The sequence below is a fragment of the Dasypus novemcinctus genome, chromosome 14 (assembly GCF_030445035.2).
Source record: "Dasypus novemcinctus isolate mDasNov1 chromosome 14, mDasNov1.1.hap2, whole genome shotgun sequence".
Lineage (NCBI taxonomy): Eukaryota > Metazoa > Chordata > Mammalia > Cingulata > Dasypodidae > Dasypus > Dasypus novemcinctus.
The window spans coordinates 86,487,696-86,505,140 of NC_080686.1; the positions used below are offsets into that span (position 1 = coordinate 86,487,696).

The 17,445-nt window shown below is 51.2% G+C and overlaps 1 protein-coding gene across 5 annotated transcripts in view; it reads left to right on the forward strand.

Annotated features, from left to right (window-relative positions):
• Positions 1-17,445, forward strand: part of ZHX2 (zinc fingers and homeoboxes 2) — a 158,387-nt gene that overhangs the window by 46,460 nt on the left and 94,482 nt on the right. For 2 of the 5 annotated variants that reach the window (XM_058275970.2, XM_004482100.5), the window contains exon 3: positions 6,642-6,742. The exons of the other annotated variants lie outside the window; for them this stretch is intronic. The gene's annotated coding sequence lies outside the window, so the exon portion shown is untranslated. The remainder of the gene's footprint in view (positions 1-6,641; positions 6,743-17,445) is intronic. 5 annotated transcript variants of the gene reach the window in all.

Here is a 17,445-nt window from a genome sequence, read left to right on the forward strand (position 1 = left end):
GTTTTTCTGTGTCCACTTGGATTCTTGTCAGCAGCACCCGAATCTGTGTTTCTTTTTGTTGCGTCATCTTGCTGCGTCAGTTCTCCGTGTGTGCAGCGCTATTCCTGGGCAGGCTGCACTTTTTTTTGCACAGGGCAGCTCTCCTTACAGGACGCACTCTTGGCGCGTGGGGCTCCCCTACGTGGGGGACACCCCTGCGTGGCGGGGCACTCCTTGTGCGCATCAGCACTGCAGCAGACGCTCTATCAGTTGAGCCGAATCTGCTTCCCTATTGTGAGGTTTAAACAACACGCTGGATGAAAAGTGCTTGTCCGGTGCGTGGCTCCCAGGACCTAGTCAGTAAATACGAGTAGTCATTATCGTTGTTGGTTTGCCATGGACGAACCAAGACCAGGACAGTGTCAACTCTGAACCCTGTTTGCTCTGCTGGGCCAGTGGTAGTTGCCTCACTGGCTGGGTGGTTTGTTCTCTCTTTCTGGGGGAAACAATCAAATAGCTCCCCATTCGCCCAGGGCCCCTTTTAGAGGGCAAGGAAAGCAAGACCCTGAGAACTGACTTGACTGGCTCAAGTCACACAAGCCAGGGGCGCCTCGGGGAGAGAAGCCCGGGTCTCCTGACCTCCAGGCTAGAGCTCTTCCTCTCAGGCCCCGTTCCCTCTGGACACCTACCTTGATCCTCCATGCCAGGAAAACGGGGGGAACCAGAGATAGAAGTCACCAGACCCGCGGGAGCCCTTCTGCCGATCCCCCAGCATTTACTGCACGCCTGCCACAGAGTTTTTCTCTTTCTTGGGTTTAGTAGCTTTAGATACCGCCGTGGGTGGAGCACTCATGGCTCCCCTGACTGCTCTCCCCACCTTGGAACCCCCTGATGGTTGACAGGAGACGGGAGGGGGGGCCTACAGAATAGTTGGGAGTCGGCAGAAGCTTCCCCCTGGTTTGAAGCCTTTGTCCTCCTGGGACTGGCCAAGCAGGGTGTTACAGGAATTTGCCAAAGCACCTGCCACCTGAAAAGCCCTTTCCGGGTCTCTGAGGCCGCTTCACCTGAAAGCCTCCCTACCCCAGTCAACCACTTCCGGAGCATACCTTGAGGTGTTCAGCTTTCTGTGGCTATGAAGCGGGAGGAGACCCACTTCCTGCCCTCAAGGGGCTCGGTCAGGGAGTCCAGCACAGACTGTGAAGGAATGACAGGGCGAATCGTTCATGTACTGGCAACTGGGGGCAGCGCGCCAGGCAGAGGGGCCACCTGAGCAAGGGCTGGGAGGTGTGAACTCAGCTTGCACCTGAGCATTTAATTGTTGTCCGATTGCTCTGATGCTGTTTTATCTCCCCAGCTAGACTGTAAGTGCTTCTGGGCAAAATATCATAACGAATCCCCCTTTCTTCACCTCTGCATTTGCTGGGCTGATTGACAGCATAGAAAGCGCCTTTGTAAGTGTGATTTTATTAATATTTGGCCTGCTCAAGCAGCTTTATGAGGTCAGTCTTTAGTCCTATTTTACAGGTGAGGAAACTGAGGCCCTGAGAGGGTGACTAGGTGGCTTAGATGCCCAGGGATGGAGCCAAAACTTGCTCTCACTTCTGAGGTCCGATTCCAGCTCCGCCCCAGCTCTCGTGCTATGGTCAGCACTGGGGACCCTGGGGACGTCTGTGGATTCAGAGCTTGACCGAGGCACCATGAGGGAGCGGACAAGGGAGCGTGAACTTGTGGGGAGCAGTGGAAGGGGCGCTGGCTTTGGAAGCAAAACTCCTGGCTCAAGTCCAGCCCTGCCAGGCACGAGTTCCAGGGCCTTCAAGTCATCGCTTCTCTTCGGGACTCAGTTTTCCTGGTTGGAAAATGAGGAGGTTGCAGGAGATTCCACCTCATAAATCTATAGAACTGGGATTGAGAACACTGGTCTCAGCACAATGCTCTCTCTCAGTGCCCCCCAGCCCCACAGGCCAGCAGTCCCCCAACTCCTCCCGACCACCTCTGTCACTCAGCCCCTTCCAGCCCCTATGTTTACCTCTCCAGGAAACTCACCCTCTAGCTCAGTGGAATCCTGCAGGGAGCTTTTACAGTGCTGACTCCCTGGCTCGACAACAGAACCTAATAAATCTGAATCCCTGGAAGATGGGGCCCAGGAACCTGCATTTCTTCCCTTAAACACTTCCAGGAAATTCTTACGATCAACCCTACATGGCTTTCCTTTCCCAAACTCAGTCGTTCTCAAATTTTAGCAGGCTGCAGAATCACTTCAGCTATAATTTTTGATTTAGTAAGTTGGATGTGGGCCCCCAAATTTGCCTTTTTGACAAGTTCCCAGGTGATATGGGGAACACACTTTGAGAACCACTGGCCTAGCTCATTTCCTCATCACCGTTCCTTATAGGTGATCTTTGGGGTGGAGCAGTCTGGGCAGCACATGAACATTTTTTTTAGTTAAAAATATAATTTTATTTTCAGAAAAAATTCAGGAGAAATAACTAAAATATTTGTTGAAAGATTAAGAGCTACATGCTAACAACATGTAAATAGAGGTTGTCTCTCAATGGTGGAGTTTATGATTTTTAATTCCTTATTTATCCTAAAACTTTATTTTCCCCACTTTCTATAATAGGCATATGTTATTTGAAATTATAATACATATATTTAAAATGAAATAAGTTATCTTCAAACACACACATACACATAGTACACACACATAAACCCAACACACAAGTCCAGACATCAAAAATACCTACATGGTAGAGAAATACAAAAAAGGGTGTGATGGGAGTGGGTGTAGCTCAGCTGCTTGAGTGCCTGCTTCCCATGTATGAGGTCTGGGGTTCAATCCCCAGTGCCTCCTCAAAAAAAAAAAGTTTTAAGAAGTAAAAGAAGTATTTCATAGAAAGTTCAAATCACAGCATCAAGGATTTTTATCACATGAACATTTTTTTCTGATTTCTTTTTTTTTTTTTTTTTCAAAGATTATTTATTTATTTAATTTTCCCCCCTCCCCTGGTTGTCTGTTCTTGGTGTCTATTTGTTGCGTCTTGTTTCTTTGTCTGCTTTTGTTTCTTTTGTCCGCTTCTGTTGTTGTCAGCGGCACAGGAAGTGTGGGCGGTGCCATTCCTGGGCAGGCTGCTCTTTCTTTTCACGCTGGGCGGCTTTCCTCACGGGCGCACTCCTTGCGCGTGGGGGCTCCCCCACGCGGGGGACACCCTTGCGTGGCACGGCACTCCTTGCGCGCATCAGCACTGCGCCTGGCCAGCTCCACACGGGTCGAGGAGGCCCGGGGTTTGAACCGCGGACCTCCCATATGGTAGACGGACGCCCTAACCACTGGGCCAAAGTCCGTTTCCCTTTTCTGATTTCTTTCAGCTACTTTATTACTGTTTTTCTTTATTAGAGCAGTTGTGGTTTTACAGACCAATCACACATAAAATACAGGATTCCTACACAACACCCTGCCACCAGCCCCTTGCACGGGTGTGGAACATTTGTTACAATTGATGATAGTGCATTTTTATAATTGTACCATTAATTAAAGTTCATGGTTCAATTTAGGGGTCACTGTTGTGCAGTATAGCTCCATGGATTTGTTTATTTTTATTTTTATTAGCACATGAGCATTTTCGCAGGGACCTTCTGGAGGCAGTGTACTTGCCTTCAACATGAATTAAAATCGTGATAATGCAGCCACTCTAGACTCTGATAGATAGATGGCTTTACAATCAATATTTCTAATTATTATCCAAGGTTTGCTGATTCAGAAAATCGAGGACCAGTGTGACTAAGTAATCACCTCTGATTACACTTACACCAAGTAAGAGCAGGACTTTCTAGAGCAAAGTTCTCTTACCCCACTAGCCTCCCTTTGCCGTCTCAGGCACGAGTGACTTCGTTATGGCGGTGGGGGGAGGGTGATTTTGGGTGAAGGAGCCTTTCTTTCTTTCCCGCAGATCGTACCTTGCTGGTCGTGGTGTCTGGCCCATGCCCTCAGGATGGTGCTGCTTGCTGTGCAGCTCGTCGGTTGGCCCTCTTTGAAAGAACCCTTCACGGAAGTGGGGGCCACTGCCTTTTGGGGACCATTGCCTTGACAGCACTGTGAGCTCTTTGGGTGAAAGCTGTGGGCTGCTGCTGGATCTCAGAGGCCCCCGCCCTGGGGGCCCTGCCCGTGTCTAGCCAGGCTGTTTCCTTGGAAGAGAACTGTTGGCATCCAATCCCAGGGAGCATTAACCAGACAGAAGTGGAGGAGTCTGTGTCCTGGCCTGAGGTCTCCCAGTCGGTTGTCTTAGTGGGAACTCCTCTCCCCCTAAATCGGAACGATTTGACTCTTGTTCAGTAGGAAGCTCATTATTCTGTGAAGTATAAAGCACGGAGTAACTGGAGAAGTGGCTGTGAGGGCTTTTTCTGCCTTAGCTTTGTTCTTTATTATTATTATTTTTTATTTATTTATTTTTATTTCTCCCTCCCCCCCCCCCCCCCCCCGGCCCATTGTCTGCTCTCTGTCCATTCACTGTGTGTTCTTCTGCATTATCCAGAGGCACTGGGAAACCGTGTCTCTTTTTTGTTGTGTCATCTTGCTGCATCAGCTCTCCGGGTGTGTGGCGCCACTCCTGGGTGGGCTGCGCTTTTTTCATGCAAGGCGGCTCTCCTTGCACGACGCACTTCTTGCACCTGGGGCACCCCTATGCGGGGACGCCCCTGTATGGCACGGCACTCCTTGCGCACTGCAGCACTGCGCGTGGGCCAGCTCACCACACGGGTCAGGAGGCGCTGGGGATGGAACTCTGAACCCTCCATATGGTAGATGGGCGTTCTCTCAGTTGAGCCACGTCTGCTTCCCTGCCTTAGCTTTTATTCTCACCATTCAACCTCCCCTTCCCGCTCCCCCCCCCCCCCCATCACCATTACCGCTTGTGTATTTCCTCAGTTAATTTTACATCTGGCAGGGACCTCGGAAGTTATCCAAGCCATCCCTGACTTTCCTTCCATGCCCCTCACTACTCCTACCTGAGCTCTTCACTCTGTAAAGAACAGGATGGAAGGGAGGAAGGGGAAGGAGGGAAGGAAAGAAGGAACCCCCTCGGGCATTGACCCCTGGGTGGGGCCCAGAGGCCTGCACAGTTGTTCCCAGATGTTATCTTCCTGGTTTTAGAGGCAAGGCATGCTTAGTCCTGGGTAGGCGCTGAGCACACCCTTGAAGGCAGCTGGGTGGCACTGGCTGGCATGCAATTGGCTTGGGAGGCTGACAGTTCTAGCCCAGGACCAGCCACTTAACCATGCCACCTTCTCCAGGCATCACATGGTGACTCTGACGTGCCCTTCTCCTAAGGGATGCCAAGGGCGAAAAAGAACATGGCTCTCAGCATCCTCCAGCCAGAGAGCTGGAAGGGTCTCTAGGAATCTGCATGTTTCATTCTACTCATGAGAAAACCGGGGCCCAGAGAGATGAGGTGAGCTGCATGAGGTCCCCAGCAAGTTAGGGGCAGAAGACAGAAAGGCAGCTAAACCCAGGGTCTCATCATGACATCACCGTATTTCTTTCTATGTGATTATTTTACAAATAGTGAGAGAAGTGATGAGGGGTGTAGAAGACGGTCACAGTGGAAGTAAAACTTCCCTGGGAATCTCTGTGGCCAGAGCACTTCCAAAATGAAACTCTTCATGGATGAACTGGCTGTGTGCGTGTCTCTCTCTTTGTTTCAGTGTCTCACAGACACGCACACATTTCTGTAACAATAGCGCCCTTGGTTTAACTAGCTGAAAGGCAGTGCCTGTCCTTTATAGGAAAGAATCACACTCTTTTCATTGACCATGGGCAACCTGTTGTGCGTTTTCCAACTTTGCAGTGTCATCAAAAAGTAGGACATGGAGGAGTGAAGCGTGCATTTGTTAAGCTTTGTGGCCTTGCACTTGTGAGCAGACCGCTCTCTCATGACCCTCAATCTCCCTTCCATAAACACACATATTCCTGCTCCCCCTGCCCCAAAACTCTATAGGCTGTAAAAAAAAAAAAAAAAAAAAAAGAACATGGGCTGTAAAGACAGACATAGGATTAGAACTCTGTTTCTCATTGGCAAGTTACTTAGCCTCTCTGAGCCCCAGCTTCCTCTGGGCAAAAATAATACCCCTTAATGTTGTTGTAAGGACTAAGATAAAGCATAAAGAGTGCTTTAACATAGTGCCTGCCACATGTAGGTGCTCAATAAATATTATCTGCTGCTACTGAAAATGTTGAAGACGATGTTGAAAATCACAATGTTGGCATCATTTTCAGAGGGGAATTAACAGGTTTATCATTTAAATGAAAATTAAATTAGGCCTTCAGCAACCTCACTGCATAATTAAAACTGGTTTTCTACCTAGAGAAGAACAAATACTGTCCGATTTTAAGGACACCCTATGGGCTGTTATCGTTGGAATACTGAGATGCTCTCATGGTGGTGGTTTCCAGTAATACCTTATCTGAAAGGAAAATAAATTGCAAACAATAAAAGATACAGATAAACAAAACTGGAAACCATTAGAATGAGGGTAAAAGCCCAATTTTAAATGGGGCAGAGGGCATACTTGCATGGTTTGTCACAGTTTACAAAGTGCTTCTGTGTATCTTACACCTTGTATCCTCACAACCTGCTTAGAAGGTGGATACTCTTCTGCCCATCCCGCAGGTGAAGAAACAGAGTCTCAACCAAGTGTCACAGCCAGGACCCAGCCCAGACCTTCCACCCCTAAAGTCACAGAGCAGAGCGTAGCTGAGTTGGAAAGACAGGTAGGAGCCACACCCTCCCGGGCCTTGTGGGACTTGGTAAAGGGGCTTGGGTTCAGTGTGAGTCCAGTGGGAAGGCCTGGAGGGTGTAAGCTGGGGAGTGCTGTGACTTTATCTCCATTTTAAGATCACTGGTTGGAATGTGAAGAACAAAAGTGGAATCAGGGAGTCCAGTTGGGTCAGGGAGTCCAAATGGGAGACCCTTGTGGAAGTTCAAGCTAGAGATGGCAGTGGCTTGAGCTATGGTGTTGTCTGTGGAGACAAGGAAAAGTGGATGGATTCAGAGATTCATAGGTCAAAGAGAGCCGTATTGGTGGAATGGATGTGGCTGGTGACGGTGAGGGGAGAACCAAGGTTGGCTCCCACCCTCCGTGCGGGTTATTGAGTGGCTGATTGTGGACGAGGCTCCAGGAGGAGCAGGTTTCCGAGATGAGGGGGAGCCTCAAGGGCCCAAGTGGACACGCCAGGGCACTTGTTTTTGGAAAGAGGACATATTTCCCCCAAACACTTGCTCCTGGGCATTTAGTAAATGCTTTCTGTGAGCTGGGGGTCTAGGGCCCCATTCCCTGTCAGCCTGTTTGCAAAGAATGCTGCCACTGGCTCCGCCAGGGAGCTGGGAGCAGCTAAGGACCCCTTCTCGGAACACTGGGCCTGGTGCAAGAAACAAACAGAAAGCCCTGGTGCCTTCTCATGTGGCAGGCATCGGGGGACTTTATCCCTCGCCAATCCCCACGGGCTCTTTTCTCTGCCCATGTCGGAAAGGGACTAATTTTCTTCTTCTTTAATGTGGTATTTGGGCCTTGAGTGACTTTTGCCAGTGGTAGCTTGTGAGTAGATGAAACCAGTATAATAACAGTAACATCAACAGCAGTAATAAACATTTGTAGAGAAGAAGCCTCGTTGATGGACATCTGTTTGATTTGTGCCTCCCGAAAATCTCCGAGGTGTGGTAAGTGGTGTGTTTTGCATTGTTTGTGAGGCCAAGGAATGGAGTGGCCAAGAACATGTGAACTTATGAAAATAATAGCACCTACCTCATAGGTTTCTTTGGGAAGATTCAAGGAGCCGAGCTCAGTTAGCAGCTTCTAACAGGGGTTGGCACATGAATGTTAGCCAGGGCGATTACCATTAGGACAGATAGAGAAACTGAGGCACAGTGAGGCTGTGATGTTCACATTGTGTCCACTCTGTGGTATTCCTGGACGCTACTCACAAAAGCAATGTGTGCCAAATGCTATTCGGTTGGACCGGAAGGCTCCTGCCAGGGCTGGGTCTATATTAAATTCTCCTTTCCCGTGAGTGAGCCCCCCATCTCCCCAGCCATCCATCTCCACACAGCTTCCTTGCAAGTCTACCTCTCCACCAAGTGGCGTGAGTACACAACCCAGGTGGGCCCAGAGCCTGTCCCCTCCTCCCTGCCTCCGTCGCTCTCCTGACCTGGCTGCCCTCCCATCTGTCCATCATCCTCCCGTCCTCCCCATTCACCGACCGTAGGGTTCAGGCCCCGCCTCCACCACCTCCTTCCCTGACCCCTACCCTCATGCCCACCCTTCTCCAGAGGATTCCTGCAGTGCGGAGCCACCCCAGGGTCTGGTGTGTGGCATCATCAATCCCAGTTTATTACACGTGTAGGAGGTGGCTCCCCGTCGGGTAGTTGGAGACAGAGGCCTTGTCTTATACCTTGTCACTCCCCAGCCCCCATGCTCCTGGCCCAGTGCCAAGCCCAGAGCAGGTGCCATGACGTTTTACGACTGACTCATAAAAAATAAGGAGGTTGAGTGCCTCAAGCAGTTGAGTGCCTGCTTCCCATATGGGAGGTCCTGGGTTCCGTTTCTGGTGCCTCCTCAAAACAAACAAACATACGAAAAAGCCAACTCAGGGGAGCCACTGGGGCTCAGTAGTTGAGTGCCGGCTTCCCACATACGAGGTCCTGGGTTCAATCAGGATCAGGTTAATAATCATCAAAGCCCATCTCTGCTATGGAGTGGTGTCCTCATGAAAGTTGACCCCTTGGGGAGCTCTTCCCTTATTCCAAAGGCGGAGCAGCGGCTCAGGACATCCGCTGCCACCTGGCACATCACATCCATTACATTTTCCTTGGTCTTGGCAGATCTCTGCCCTTTGAAGCTGCCTCCCAAAGTCAAATCTGTGAAATCAGAAATGAGACTTCCTTAAGAAATATATTTGTGGGGAGGTGTGTGGTCAGGACACGAGCCAACAATAAAATTAACGAGCCTCGTTTTACTCTTTGCCTTATAACTTGACTCTGAACACAGCTCCTTTCTTGGGCAAGGGCCACGTCACTGAACCAAAGTGAAGGGCCTGCCAGGAAATCTCTTTGAAAGGATGGTTCTCATTTGGCAGGGTTGGTTCTGGTGAGTGTTTAAAATTTGCCCTCAGAATATATTTTGGGGGATGAGTGAGCGAGTGTCTGAGTGTCTCCCCGTTACCTCATAATCAACAAGTAAATCACACAGGAGTTGCTGAGGGCAGGGAGAGGGAAGAAGAGATGGGATGTGGGGACATTTTGGGGACTTGGAGTTGTCCTAAATGATACTGCAGGGTCAGATGCTGGACTCTATATACCTTGCCATAACCCACTGAATGTACTGGGGGAGAGTGTGAACTACAGGGTAAACTATTATCCATGTGGTGCAGCAGTGCTCCAGAATGTGTTCACCGAGTGCGATGAGCATGCCACAGTGATGGAGGAGGTTGTTGGTGTGGTAGGAGTGGGGTGGGGAGGTGGGGGGTATACAGGAACCTTGTATGTTTTTTAATGTAACATTTTTTTAGATGTATATATCTTCAAAAAATTACAATTTACAAAAATGATGGGGTGGGGGTTGGGGAGTGGGTTATATGGGAACCTCTTTTGTTTTGTTTTTGTTTTGTAAGATTATTTCTCTCCCCTCCCCACCCCCCACCCCCAGTTGTCTGCTCTCTGTGTCCATTCGCTGCATGTTCTTCTGTGTCCGCTTACATTCTTGTCAACAGCACCGGAAATCTGTGTCTCTTCTTGTTGCGTCTTGGTGTGTGCGGCGCCACTCCTGGGCAGGCTGCGCTTGTTTCACTTGGGGAGGCTCTCCTTATGGGGCGCACTCCTTGCGCATGGGGCTCCCCTGCGTGGCATGGCACTCCTTGCGTGCATCAGCAGTGCATGTGGGCCAGCTCACACACGGGTCAGGAGGCCCTGGGTTTGAACCCTGGACCTCCCATATAGTAGGCAGACACTCTATCCATTGAGCCAGATCCGCTTCCCTCTTATGTTTTTTAATGTAACGTTCTTTTTGATCTATTAACTTTAATTTTAAAAAGTGTTAAAAAAAAAAAAAAGTGAATCAGCACCGAGGATTTGGGTATGTGTGTGCCTGTGAGAGGGAGGGGGCTGCTGAATCAGCCCCAGAGCCAGCACCTTCCAGAAAGACAGTCCCTGCTGCTGAAGCAGCCACTGGACGAAAGCCGCGCCCCTCGGTTGTCGTCTTAGGAGGTCGGAGCTCACAAGCAGCCATCCGTGCCTCCTCTGCCTCATGCCTCCCCTACCCGCCTACAAGTTTGTTTCAGCCCAGTGGATCCCTCCACTGACCTGAATTCAATTATTTTATTCTTTATAAATAAAACTCTTCCCTCCCGCCTCTGATTCCCACCCCCAAAATGAACGGACTTCTCATTAAATGTTTGCAAACACAGTTTTCGGCGGGAAGAGATTTGTGTTCACATTCACAGGCCTGTTTATTCGCGGGTTCCCCTGTTAAAAATGATGAAGATTTGACGAGGCGGAGAGGAGGGACTGTTTTCCCTGGATTCCCAAAATTTGTTTCTTTTGAGTAAAATATTTTCCTGGGTATCAGGAGAAGAGGAAATGGACAGTCAGTGTTTCGTAGAGGCCCATTTCTAGCCGGCTGGCGGGGTTCAAGAGCAGGTCAGCCTTCCCTGCCGTGACCCCGGGCCCGGGCGGATGTGAGCCAAGAGATTTCCACGGGGCTATGGTGGAAAGGGGAGGCGGTTTTGAAACCCGGACCCTGCACGGTTCCCGAGGGATTGCTGTGGGTCCGGAGGCGCCGCTGCCATCTGTTTGCCGGGGCTGCTGCCCCACTGGGTCTCTTCACGGCCCCTTGTGGGCACCCGGCAGCTGGAGTTCCCAGGGAGCCCTGGTCCGGGCAGTGGCTGCTGGGAGCTGTCGGGCCTGGACCTTTCCGCGGCGCTGCAGGTGGAGAGGTCTTCTGTCGAGTGGAAAGGTGTTCGGCCAGCTCCGCTCCTCAGCGCGGCCTGGAGACTCTGAATCTCCTTTCCTCAGCGGAGACAGGGGGTGAGCTGTGCTGACCTGACCAGTGAGCAGCTTGGAGCCAGGCAGTGCAGGCTCTGCTGCTCGCTTGCTGTGTGACTTTGGGAGAGTTGCTTCCCCACTCGGTGTCAGGTTTTCCTTGTATTCGTTTCTGAAGGCGGCTCTACCAAATCACCACGAACAGAAATGTTTTCTCTTACACTTCTGGGAGCTTAGAAGCCTGGAACCACAGCATGGGCAGAGCTACCATCCCTAGGAAGGCTCTCGAGGATATGCCTCCTAGAGGCTGCATCCTCCAGCCTCTGCCCCATCTCCACACACCTTCTCTTCTGTGGGTCCATATCTTCTCCTCTTCTGTGTGTCTCTTATAAGGACAGTTGTACTTGCATTTAGATACCACCCAGATAATCCCAGACCATCTCACCTTGAGAGCCTTAATTTATGACACTTGCAAAGACCTTTTTCCCAGATAAGGGCACATTCACAGGTTCCTGTGGTTAGGGCAGGGGGCTGCCTTTTGGGAAGCGTCCTTCAGTCCACCACGCCCGCCTCTTAAATGAGGAGGCTAACCGTGTGAGCACTTCACGGAGCTTAAAGGAATTAGGTCTCTAGGGTGCTTCAGCCGGTGCCCAGCCCACAGCAAACACCCAGAGGTGATCCTGAGTCCCTGCCTCACTGAGCCATCATCATCACCAGAGCTGACTTCATTAAGAGGCATCCCCAAGGCAGTACATCCAAAACGAACTCTCAGCCCCTTCCCAGACTTCAGGAAACACTCCCTTGTTTATCCCGGAATCGAGGCCAACATCCTGCCAATAATCCTTGTGCCCTCTTTGCTCTCCCATCATTCCACCTGTGAATCCTGGCTGCCCCCAGTCTGACCACTGCCTTCCAGGACCACCATGTTGCACCCTTCCATGGGGCACCCTTCACATTCTGGTGGATGAGAGGGACAACCTGGAGTTGTGCAGCGCACAACCTGAGCAGCCGCCCTTGGTGGCTCTGCTTCATGCCAACTGTGCCACCACCCTTTAGTTCAAGCATCTCTAGCGTGGACGGTTCTGTAGCCCTTGATTGTCCTCTGAGATCTGTCCCCTTCCTCATCGACTACACACACCCCCACCAGAGTCTGCTCCCCTCTGAGCTACTTCTTTAAACCATAGATCAGATTCTGTCACTTCTCTGCCACACACTTTCCCCTGGTTCCTCCGTCTCACTTAGAGCAAATCCTCATGACAACCCACAGGATCACCCTCCCGTCTCGCTGCTGCAGCCACGTGGCTTCCCGTCCTCCTCGAACACAACAGCACATGTCCTTGCATTCGCACTCGCCGTCTCAGCCTAAACACTTTCCCAGCTTCCTTTGTGGTTTTCTGTCTTGCTTCACTCAGGTTCTGCCTAAAAGACGCCCACTCAAAGAGGCCTTCCCTGATGACCGCAGGGTCAGAGCTAAACTAGGGCCCCGGAACTTCTCAAAAGGACTCATTGCTCCCTGACATAGTTTATGTTCATTTGCTCATTTAATTGTCTGCTTTCCCCTATTAGACTCAAGGCCCACGAGGGGAGGGACTTGGTTTGCTGGCTGCCAAATCCTCAGCACCTGGCACATGTTAGGCACGTAATAAATATTTCCTGGATGAGGGAATGTATTGAACTCTTATTGTGGACTGGTTTCTGGCTCCAAGTGCATTATCTCATACAACCTTCTGACGTCCGTCTGTGATATCCTCCTTTGTCAGGGGCTGGGGGCTCAGCGAGGATAGATGCATGTCCCCTGGTTGCCAGGCTAGTGAGTGATGGCAGAGGATCCAGAATGCATTTTCTTAATCACTGTCTGTCCTGAGGCTGAAATGAAAGACTGGGTGAAAGACCGACCTTCTGGAAGTGCAAATGTGCAACGTGAGAGGACCAAACGACCGTAGCCGTGCACGTGGCATCTAAGCAAACTGCTCCGAATTGAGTGGGGTCTCTTTCTTGTTTAGTGCTGAAAACGTTGAGCACTGTTTCTGCTGCCTGTCTGGATGATACAGCCTGAGGTGGCAAGAAAATGTCTATGAAGCACTGTTGCCCTTCTCTCTTACTGTCAGACTCTGGTGGCCTGGAATGCTCCCGCAATGGCACACGCAGGCTGCACGAGTTTGCCCTTTCTTCTAAAAACAGGTCACTCCGTTTTTCTGCCTTTTAGTAAACATAGCATATTGATTAGAATCAAATATTTCAGTGTGGGGCCATGCAAAGAGCACTAGCCTGAGTCAGAAGCTGTGGATTCTTGTGGCAGCTCTACCACTAAGATACCCTGTGGCCTTAAATAATAAGAGAAAATGTTATTTATTGAATCTTACCATGTACCAGGCACATTCCGAGTGCTTTTATACTTACTAAATCATTTAATTCCCGAAACCACTCTTGGGAGTAACTACTATTATTAACCCCAGTTAATACGAGGCACAGAGGCACAGAGACGTTAAATAACTTGGCCAAAGTCACATAGCTAATAGTCAGCAGAGCCAGATGTGAACCCCGGCCATCTGTTTCCCGAAGATGGGTTTTAAGTGGTTCTTTATTATGACTCTCAGGTTCTTTATCTGCAGATTGTGGGGAATGCACTCCATCGTGTTTGCCAGCAGGAGAAAAAAAAATCTATGCGCTTGAGGCTGAGAACCTAGCAGTAGTTTTGAGTCATTGGTGTGAATGCAAAAGGTGTAGGAAAGAGGATGAAGCAGGGCTGAGCCAAGGATATTACAAGGAAGGGTCTAAGGTACAAGGTTCTTTTATGTCAAGTTCTTGCTTGCATCTTGCTGTCTTATCATTAGCTACTTGGCTTGCCTCAGTGGTTTGCAGAAATAAGAGCCCGCAGGTGTATAACTCGCTTCTGGGCACCACACTGTGTGGGGACAAGAAAAATGAAAGCTTTACAGCCGCCTGGTGTGTTTCTCAACTTCAAAGCAGTGTCACATCTCTTTTCTCATTTAATTCACACAGAAACCCTGTGTGGACAGACAGGGATATTCCCAATTTATAGCCAGGGAACCTGAGACGGATAGAGGTTAAGCAAGATGATCGTAAGGTCACATTTACCTCCCCGTGCCTTCTGCAGGAATTTCCTGGGTCCTTCCAAGGGTTTTTCTTGCTTTACTGCAAGCATCTTATCAAGCACAGCCTTTGATTGCCACCTGTCACCTGCCACACTGCTGCCACAGGTAGAGTAATAAACACTCGCCATAATGACAGCTATCATTAAACAGGTAGCTTCTGTGTGGCTGGAACTGTGCTGGGGTTTTCACAGCTTATTTCCTCCAATGCCCACAGTGTCCCTTTGAGATATAGAGCATGACAATGTCCATCTTACAGGTGACGGGCCTGAGACCACACGACCCCAAACCAACCCTGGCACACGGTCATCCAGCATCTCATGTGTTAACACCAAGTGCCTCGTGTCCCCTCCCTGGTCAAAGCCTTCTCCAGCTTGTGGCCATGGAGGGCGATGCCCAGACTCCTCGGCATGGTATGCAGAGCCCCTGTGCCCGCCGGCACCTGCCCTTCCAGCCCACAGACCAGCTTCCACTTCCCTCGCTCGTGGCCACACACAGCCACTCACAGTTCCCTGCTCAGGCCGAGCTCTTCCACCCTCAGGCCTCTCCCCTCTGCTCCCCTCCTTGGAATGCACTCCCCCCGCCCCTCTCCCTGCTGCTAGGCTCCCCCACCCCCACCCCACAAGAACCAGGCTCAGTGTCCCCTCTCTGTCCAGGCAGCCTGCTGTGACTCACCATCTCCCATGCCCTGCTCCATGCCCCCACTGTCACTGTACCCCAGGGCGCCCCGTCACAGATCGTACAGCACATAAAACTGCACGCAAATCCAGCAGACCTAGGACAGCGGGGGCAGTGTGGGGTGGGGAGGGCCAGAGGATATGTGGCAGGATGATTCCTTGTTTTTCAAAAACACTGTGCCAGCTGATCCAAACAACTCTGTGGCTTGGATTTTGACCCATGGGCCACCAGTTTAAGACTCTGGAGCTCCTCGAGGAATCCTGCATTTCTCTACATTGTCAGTGCTTAGGGGTGGGGGAGGGGAGGGAGGAAAAGGGAGGAGGGAGAACAAGAAGGAGGTAGAGAAGGAGGGTGGGAGGAAGGGAGGGGATGGGGGAAGGAGGAGGAGATAGGGAGGGAGGGAGGAAGAGAGGGCAAGATAGGGGGACGGATAGGGGGCAGGGAGAGAGGGAGGGAAGGAATGGGAAGAGGGAGGGACATGTGCAGTCAGGACATAAAGCAAGTAGTGAAATAGAGAGCCAGGGGAGGAGGGAGGAGGTTAAGAAGTCAGGAAGGGCCGTGCTGAGCAGGTGACTTTTATGGGAGGTAATGGCCCCAAGTCTTTCCAGGCAGGGGAAGAGCAAGCACAAAGGCCCCAAGGGGCCACTCAGCAGCCGTGTTCGCTCTTTGCAGCATTGTGACCTTGTGACTGTGGGGCTGTTGTCACACATGGCTCCGAGCGTCTCCCACCACTGGGGCGGCAGGACACTGCCCAGCCCTCCAGGTGAGGCGTCCTGGTGAAGTGGGGTGTGGGCCAAAACTGAAGTAGGAGTTGAGAGGAGGGAACCGTGGGGGCTGGAGCAGGGAGGAGGTGTGTGGAGGGGAGGGGGGCATTCCAGGGGAGGGGGGGCTCGGGTTAAAGCCCTGTGGTTGGGAGATCATGGTATCCGAGGGACCCTCAAAGACAGCCCAGGCCAGAGCAGAGCTGGTTGTGGGGGCCAGCGCGGGCGGGGGAGGCCAGGCAAGGAGGCCCAAGGCCCCGCGGATGACCTTGGCGTTGGCGGACAAGTGCAGCAGCCTCCATTGTCAGGAGAACACTCTCCCCGTGCCAGATGCGCAGACAGGGCGAGGTCCATCGGTGTGAGTCACAGCCAGATGCGCATCTCATCAGGGGAGCCCGTGGCTGCAGAGACACTGGTCGTGGTTTCCTGGATGCTTCCTGGGTCTAGGGCAAGGGGTCTTTCTAAGGTCCAGGTACCAGCAAGAGCCAAGGAGGAGAGGGGCTGGGGAAAGACAGTGTGCTGGATGGGCCGGGGCCCTGCTGCTCACGGTCAGTGGCCAAGCCTTCCGGAGCCCCGGAGCCCGGTCCTGTCTCCCCTCCTCCCACAGCTTGCCTAGAGCTCCTGGACTTCCGATGTGCATCCACATACTCCTCGGGGGGTGGGTGCAGGGAAAGCAGCTAGACTGGGAGATGGGACCTCTGAGTTCTCATCCCAGGAACTTGAGTGCAAATCCTGGGACTTCCATTAAGGCAGCTTCTCTGGCCCTTGGTTCCCTCATCTGCAAAGTGATGGGATAAGTTGGGAGCTCTCCAAGGTGGAACACTGGGGGACTTCCTTCATTTCCCTCCCTAGATAGACAGGAAACTGAGGCCCCAGGTTGGGGTGGGGAAGGACTTGGCCAGAGCTGGGATGGGGAACCCCTGCTCTGGACAGATCTGCACCCCTTCATCCTTGCTCCTAGGTCCCACCTCCTCCCCTGTCTTTTTCTAGCCCCGCTGGCAGCCTCCTTTCCTCCTTCCCCACTGCCTGTGCTCTGCGCCTGCAGGACATGGAGATCCAGCCTCCCCAAGGCCAACGCTCACCCCTGGGAGTGGGCAGGTCCCCAGTCAGAACCAAGATAGGAACTCTCAGGGCATGGCCACCTGAGTGTACTCACTGGTATTAGGCAGTCCAAATCCTGCACATCCTTCTATCCAACTTAAGTGACACTTCCACCAGGAAGCCCTTCCAGATCACTCCAGCCAGAGTCATCACCTTTAGCAACCCAGCTCCCCATCCATGTCACTTTGTCATCCTTTTATGGCCATTTTCACTTACTTTTATTGTAATTGTTTGTGTGTACACCATAGCTGCTCTACACGATTTCAAACTCATTGAAGCCAGGAACCCAGTGGCCCCCATTTTTCCCATGCCTACCACCAGCCTCCCCTTCGACATGTGGTGTTATGTTTTCACTCTAAGTGTTTGATAGCTGTTTGTGCAATAAACAGAGTTTTCTTTCTTCTATGCAGAAGAATTCCTTCCTTCCAGAATGAATAGATGGGAGAGCAACTGTTCTAGAGCTAAGACTGCCTGGGTGAAATCCTAGCCAGCCATCTGCACACTGTGGGACTCTGGAAAAGTCATTTAACACTTTGTTGCCTCCATTTCCTCACTGGTGACAGGAGGATATTATAGTGCCTACCTACTAGTGTGGCCGTATGACCGAGTCGGGGCGTGTGAAATGCTTGATATGGTGCCCGGCATAGACTTGACTCAAGATGTAAAGCTGTCAATTGCAGCCATACTCTGCAAGTTTTTATGTGACTATTCAAAAATATACCATACCACACAGCAGTTTTCAAGGTTGGCATTAGCTCGTTGCCAGATTCTTTCCAATCTTGCATTCCT